The sequence below is a fragment of the Passer domesticus genome, chromosome 14 (assembly GCF_036417665.1).
Source record: "Passer domesticus isolate bPasDom1 chromosome 14, bPasDom1.hap1, whole genome shotgun sequence".
Classification (NCBI taxonomy): domain Eukaryota; kingdom Metazoa; phylum Chordata; class Aves; order Passeriformes; family Passeridae; genus Passer; species Passer domesticus.
In genome coordinates this window covers 15,931,577-15,938,589 of record NC_087487.1, presented here as the reverse complement: position 1 = coordinate 15,938,589, position 7,013 = coordinate 15,931,577, and the positions used below count along the sequence as shown (strand labels likewise).

The 7,013-nt window shown below is 45.3% G+C and overlaps 1 long non-coding RNA gene across 1 annotated transcript in view; it reads right to left on the bottom strand.

Annotated features, from left to right (window-relative positions):
• LOC135280706 (uncharacterized) overlaps positions 1-7,013 on the bottom strand; it is a 30,481-nt gene continuing 23,468 nt past the window's right edge. The window contains exons 2-4 of the long non-coding RNA XR_010347562.1: positions 5,465-5,872; positions 3,098-3,204; positions 1-133 (exon numbers count right to left, since the gene is read on the bottom strand). This is a non-coding gene — a long non-coding RNA (uncharacterized LOC135280706). The remainder of the gene's footprint in view (positions 134-3,097; positions 3,205-5,464; positions 5,873-7,013) is intronic.

Sequence of the window (7,013 nt, the reverse complement as noted above, 5' to 3'; positions counted from 1 at the left end):
TTTGGCAGCATCCAAAGCAGATTTTCAAGGAATGTGAACCAGTTCAAATCCAGAGTGAATTGGACACAAAGCTATCAAAGGCAGAGATGGAGATAATCATGTGAAAACTGGGAGATTCTGCTGAAGTTCCAGCCTGGAACAGCACAACAGAAATTACCATTGGGGTAATTACACTGACATTTAAGCTTTCAAAACAGAAAATGCTTAAAATATGCAGTAATATGTTGTATCTTTGACTCACAAGAGGAAAGGGAGATGAAAGCACAGGTAATATTCCTTTGATGTTTGAACTACATACTCAGGTCTCCTGCCTTGACTTCTGGGGGTTTTTTATTTGCTAATTGTGCTTTGGTAGTGCTTCGAAGGCATTACATTTCTCAAATTAAGGCATGTTGCCCTACTCCAGATATAGCTTTCCTCTTGAGAGCCAGGCAGAAGAGCATTGCTGGCATTTTAAGTTCAAATGCCCTGCAGAGAATTGGAAGATCCACAGACATCATTTTCATGACCTGGCTTCCCCTTTTTCAATTTTACATCTTCCTGATGAGGAACACCAGGAGATTCTCCCTTTATACCCAGCAGAAGAAGATTTTTTCCTACATGGGAGACTGCAGAGCACTGAACTCACCTGTGTGGCTTGGCAAAGACTCCACACTGTTGTCCTAAAAACACATTGCCTCAGTTTCCCTATCAAAGGAGTGAGGGTGTGACAATGATGAGCTGCCTCTTGGGAGCACTGTGAACATAATTTGTGGGTTTGTTAGCTCTTTCAAGATGAAATCTGTCACATAAATGGTCAGAGTTATTAAACTGGGCTTAATTGGCAAGGGCTTGAGAAGAATTTCTATCATGAAAAGGTGTCTTTGAACAAATGAAGGAGTCGGTAGATTTGATCCTGGCCCAGGGTTTCCCTTTTGTGTGGCAGAGCATCACAAGCTCAGGATGGCAGAAGGGGAACCATCCCACCCATCCCACTGGGTCCTTAAATGAGAGCCTAAGAGGAGACGACAAGGTGTATGGTCAGGATCAGTGTGAGGCAGAAATCCCAATTAATTTCTGAAGTAAACAGGGTGAAAAGGAGCTTCCCAAGAATTCAGGCTGCTCAAAACAACGTGAGAACATTAAAAACCAGACCCAGGTTCTCGCAGAGGAAATGTCACAAGCGGAGCACAGGCTTAGTTGGGAGCTTTGGAGCACCAGCCAGATGGGATAAATTTACTTTTGTATCTTTGTGGATTTGGTTTTCTCTAAAAGCAGAGCTCTATTTTAATGGCTGGTTTGAGGGAAAACTAAGTTACTGTCATTAAAACCCAAACTGTAATCCAAGCAAATTAGCCAAACCTCCAGGCACTCTGCTCACCAGAATTTCCTTACCAGAGGAATCTGTCACTTTGTCACCACAAAATGAGGCCAAATTTTCAAAGATGTCTCTGCTATGAGACTCACAGGTCTGGTACTGAGCCATCAGGAGATTTGCATGCACAGTGTGGGTTTCCAACATGACAATAAGAAGTTTAACTCCAAACACAACTGTGTTGTACGAGTGTATTAAAAAAAAAAAAAAAAAAAAAAAAAAAAAAAAAAAAAAAGTGAGAAAAAGCCTCTTTTCATTTTCTGGGACAAGCATGAGTAAACTAAAGTGACAACTGTGCTTTTGCTTTGCATTCAGGCTTCCTTTGATTTTTCGTGAGAGCTTGGACACCCAGAAGCTGCGTTCATAGGAGCTAGTCAGGGAAATAAAAGAAGTTTTAAAAACTTCTCCTGATTTTTCTCCATTGAAATCAATGGATGTTGAGCACTGAAGTCACCTAATGGTTATGAATACCATTCTCCTGAAATTTCTTCTGCTGATTACAGAACTGCCTCCAGATCCTTAGAGGGGATAGAGATGTTCAAGATATTAGGGGGTACAGTGATGAATGGTAATGGTTTTAAACTGAAACGGGTTAGATTTAGATTAGATTCTAGAAAGAAATTCTTCCCTGTGAGGGTGGTGAGGCCCTGGCACAGAGAAGCTGTGGCTGCCCCATCCCTGGGAGTATCCAAAGCCAGGTTGGATGGGGCTTGGATCTATCTGGGCTGGTGAAAGCTGTCCCTGCCCATGGCAGGGGGGTTGCAAAGAGATGATCTTTATGGTCCCTCCCAACCCAAACCACTCTAGGATTCTGTGGCTCCATGATTCTGTGAGGATGAATCTGTTCTGAGGGCCTGAGTGCAGTCCTCTCTGCCAGCAGGGACAGCAAGGGTGGAGCTGGGTCACTGCTCACTCCCTGCCCGAGGTGGCTGAGACCCTGCAGGGTGAAATACCATGTGCAGGTCTGAACAGAGCTGGGCAGTTTTGGCATGGTTATAGACATCTCTGCCTCAGTGGCACCAGCTCCTGCAGTCTGCCAGATATATCAAGTGTGCTTCTAAATCTGGTGTTTATTTTTCACTCGATTTTGCCCTCCATCATGATTTAACCAGCTGGGCATGCAGTGCTTCTCTTTCCAATTTTATCACTAACAGGTTTTGCTATGGCTCTGTTTCTTCTGCATTTTATGTGTTTTTAAATTGGTAGCTGCTTTAATGATATTTGCAGCTAATATGTCCCTCCCCTGAGCCACATCCACTGCACTTACAGCATTCTATCAAATATCTGTGCCAGGGCTACAGTGTCACAGGGTTTCATCTTTTCACCCTGTCTAAAAGGGGAGTTTGGGGTGGGACATCACAGGAGCTGCTGTCACACACATTAATTTATGTGAACTTCCCAAACTGTCCCATTAGTGCAGCCCCAAAGCAGGGTGTGTCATCATACAGTGACACTGCTGGGCAGTCCAGAGTGGTCTGAGATCAGTTTCTGAAACTGGGCTCTGCTTCCAACAAGTGCATTTTTTGTGCACACTTATCTGTGTGTTTAAATATATTTCATAATTTATTTATGTATGAATTAATTGCATAAATTTTCATGTTACATGATAAAATAAACTTCAAACATTGACAAATTTATCAATCCAGAATCTTTTTTATTCTCTTTTTTCCTCCTTTACTGAATAACTAATAAATCAATATTTAGGGAACCCATTTATCATGCAGAGAAAACTTGTGTTCAAACCTTATATTTATTTTTCTGTTTCACTCTGTGGATATCTTCACTCTGGGTCAATTTGTTTTTCTTCAGGGAGGATTTCTGCCTCAAAGGTTTTGGCCAGAATGTCATACCTAGGTGGGAGAAATCTTACAATTTAACAGAAATAGATGTCACTTTTTAAAGCATCTTTAGTTTCCAGCAGAAGAAATACATGCACATATGGGATTCAAGCTAAAAGTCTCAGAGTCTCCTCTGCCAGAAGAGTTTGTTAGGGCTGAGGGTTGGACGAGCCAGCCACAACCTCTTCCCTCTCCCAGGAACAACATCTGTGAGGAGGCAAGGCTGGGGTGGCAGGAGAAACAGCCAGCCCTCCTCAGCCAGGGAGAGCTGACCCTTTAACCAATCCACAGTCACCACTTGCTTCCCATGTCACCTCCTCTAATGCAGAATTTTATACTGTCTTTATTACAAGTCTTGGTTTTTGGCATGATTTTTGAATTGTTTGTTTGTTGTGTTTGGTTTAGTCTGTTTTTTTTCTAGAAAAGCTGCAATCCTTGGCTTTATTTTCTGCAGCTCTAAGTAAAAAAACACACATCACTTTCTTAGCCCAAAGCATTCACTTTGCAGATGCCCCTTACCAGATTTGCTGTAATAAACCAGTGTTGTCCTTGGGGAGGCTGAGGGTTAGTGAAACATGAATAAAATAATCCCTGATGTACAGGTGAGCATGACCAGGCATAGCCAATACTTTCAGCAGCTCTTATACATACCCACTGCAGAACCAACTCAAAACACCAGCCCAAATTTCAATTTATGGGCAGAGGAAGTGCTGAGGAGAAGGGGTTGGGGATGCTGAGCGCTGCAATCTCTGTTCCTTTGCAGACATTGTGCCAGCCCAGCTCTCACCCCCTGCTTTGTCACCCATCAGAGCTGCTGCTCTGCTGACTCCTGACACAACCCAGCCAGCCAGAACCAAACCTGGCCATCCCGAACGTTCCCACCATGGCTCACATCCTCCAGGGTGCTGAGGTGTCCCCTCACAGCCCTGTGGCTCTGCAGCACCTGGCTGAGTGGCAGGGCTGTGCCCGGGGCCAGGCTCACCTGGCTCTGCAGGGCTCCCCGAGCAGGGGACACCAGGTGGTGCAAAGCCACTGTAGTGGATCCGGTGCCATCTGCCCTTCTGGCCATGAGCACGGAGGCTCTGGGATGTGCCAGGGAGTCCTGGCTGCCAGAGCAATCCCTCGGTGCTGCTGACAGCTTGTAGGAGGGACAGGACTGTGTCCAGATGGCCCCAGATTTTGAGGAACTACGCTGAGAGATGGAAGCTGAACTCACCCCTCCCATGTCAGCGGTGGGGGCTGAGAGCTCTTTCTTCTCCCATATTCCCCATTTCCTGCTCCTGTCATCTGCCATCCCTGACAGTACCAGCACTGACAGTGCCACCCCATCACCAGGCAGCCTGGCAGCCATCCCCAGCTCCCCCAACCTGCACCGCCTGCCACCTTCCCCCAGCCTGCTCTGCTGTGTGCCCCTTTCTGTGTCTCCTTCCTCACCACAGCCTCCTGTCTGTCTGCCCATCCCAAAAACCAAGTGACAAATCTCTTTTCCCACCATCCCGTGCCTATCCTCCAGATACCCTTTACACTGTTTTTTTTCCACCCTTCAGCAAGATCGTACTTCTTACCCTCACTTCTCAGATGCCCATCTTCTTTCACATATTTCATTCTTTCTTGCTATGTCTCAGTTTCTTTTTGATCAGTGATGCCAGCTTGGATCATCTCTTCAGCCACAATTTGTACAACTGCCTCTTTTCCTCCATTTCCCCCAATCCTCCCTCCATGGCATTCCTGCATCAGAGTGGAATGTCCCCTTCCTATCACTTAAGAAATGGTGCTGGGGTGACAGCTTTTAAAAACATTGCCAAGACCACAATGGATAGGTCAAATGTAGCAGAAAATCTGTCTCTTAAGTTGTCCTTTAATTTAAAATGGACACTGGGAGGTTTTCTTCATCTGAAATTTACCCTGTAAACACTTGTGGGCCCAAGGAGCAGTTGCAGTGATGCACATGGATACCACTCAACAAGGCACAGGTTGCCACACAAAACAACCCCACAAAAGCAAACAAAACCCTCACCCAATATACTCATATTTGCTTTTATTTGGAATAGATTTACTGGTAGGACCAAGGAGATTGCATCCCTCTTCCCTCACTACCAAACAGGCCATGGATTCCCAAGAGGAGGAATGCACCCCCATCTCTATGACGATGCAATTCAGGCCCATTTGTGAAGAAAACCTGCTTTTGCTGCAAAAACAGCCCTCCTCTCCCGGTAACCTCTTTGCTCTGGAAAGTATTCTTTGTTTCTTCCCGACTTTTCTTTTGTCTTACCTCTTACTTATCGCCTCCTTCCCCTTCTCACCAGTCACTTTGTCACCAGTGACCTCTGACAATCACCCCAGGCAGCATCTTGAATTGTGTGGCAAAGTTCTGAGTCGGCCTGGTGGGTTTTTTCCTGATTTATGCTCCTGTTATTTTAGATGGTAGAACCATGCAGCAGCTGATCACCAGAATGCCTTGATGTTCAAATTCCTTGAGCAGTGTTGGTTGGACCACAGAACTTCACCTGGTTTATTACTGGGAAGTTTCATGAGGGCCCCTGTGATTGATATCCCGTGTCCATCACCATTCTTGACTGAAAATATTGCTGCTGAGCTGGGTGGGAAAGGAGAAATTCCCCTAAGGCAACACTGAGGCCACAGCACTTCTCTGAGTGCTGGTTTTGCAGCAAAATCTACTCTGAAAAAGACAGAAAGGGGTCGTAAAATTTTTCTAAATGCTGTAAAGGAAAGAGCTACCCTCCTTTTGCCAGGAGAGAGGCAAATAACTCCATTTTTCTGTGTACACACATGTATGCACACACACACCTATGCCCATGAGGAGAAATGTTCAGATCTCAAAGATTTAAAAAAACAGACACAGTGATTTCTTACCAGGCTTTAAAGGTCCAACGCAGCACAAAAAATCTCAGAATCAATCAAATGACTGCTGAAGAAAACTTAAAAATGCTAGAGATAAGGGACACCAAAGGAAATGTTAAAACTTTAATATTTAAACCAACTCTTCTTATTGTATACAGTGCTCAGTGCCCTCTGATGCTTCCTGTGGCAAAGGAAAAATTTTAACAAGTTGAAACCAAGACTGCCAGGCAGAGCAAAAATAAAATGCTGCTTGTGGCACATTGCTTGGTGTGTGTGAGCATCACACCAGGCCAGTGACCCTGAGAGAGGCTTGTTCTGCTCATTCACATTCCTCCAAGCAGCTGCTCTCAGCCTCTGGCCGGGGAAGACCTCGTGGTCCATGAGGCAACCTCCAAGTGACCGGGGGAGGCAGCACCAACTGGCAGGTCTGCAGTCAGCAGGAAGAGTGGCAGGGGCTGGAAAAGTGAAAGGGATTGAAAAATCCTGCTGTATGGGAAGAAATTAACTCTTTAGTTCTAAGTTCCATTGCTAGGCCAGGATAAAGCTATGGGACAAGCTGTTAAAGTGACACCCAGAGAGAGAATTCTTCCAGACGTGTAAAAGCATCCAGAGTGCAGCCTAAGTTTTATAGATGGCACATTCAGCTGGCAAATCTACCTTTCATCACATTAAATTTAATGCAATCAATTTGCCACAGTTAATAACTTGTGTCCTAGGCTTGGTGGGGCCCTCAGATGAAGATCAGTTTGTGGGTCAGGAGTGGCTGCTCCAAGCCCCTCCTCACTGGGAGCCTGGGGAAGATGAAGCCATTTGTGTGTGCTTGGATGTCCAGGTGTGGATCAAAGAGAAAGCAGTTGTGCAAAGGCACCTCCAAAGGAGGATTCCTTCTGCTCTATCCTCCTGCTCATAAATGGGATTAGCAAACGAACAGAACTGCAGGTTGGTTCTTGACAGCCCCT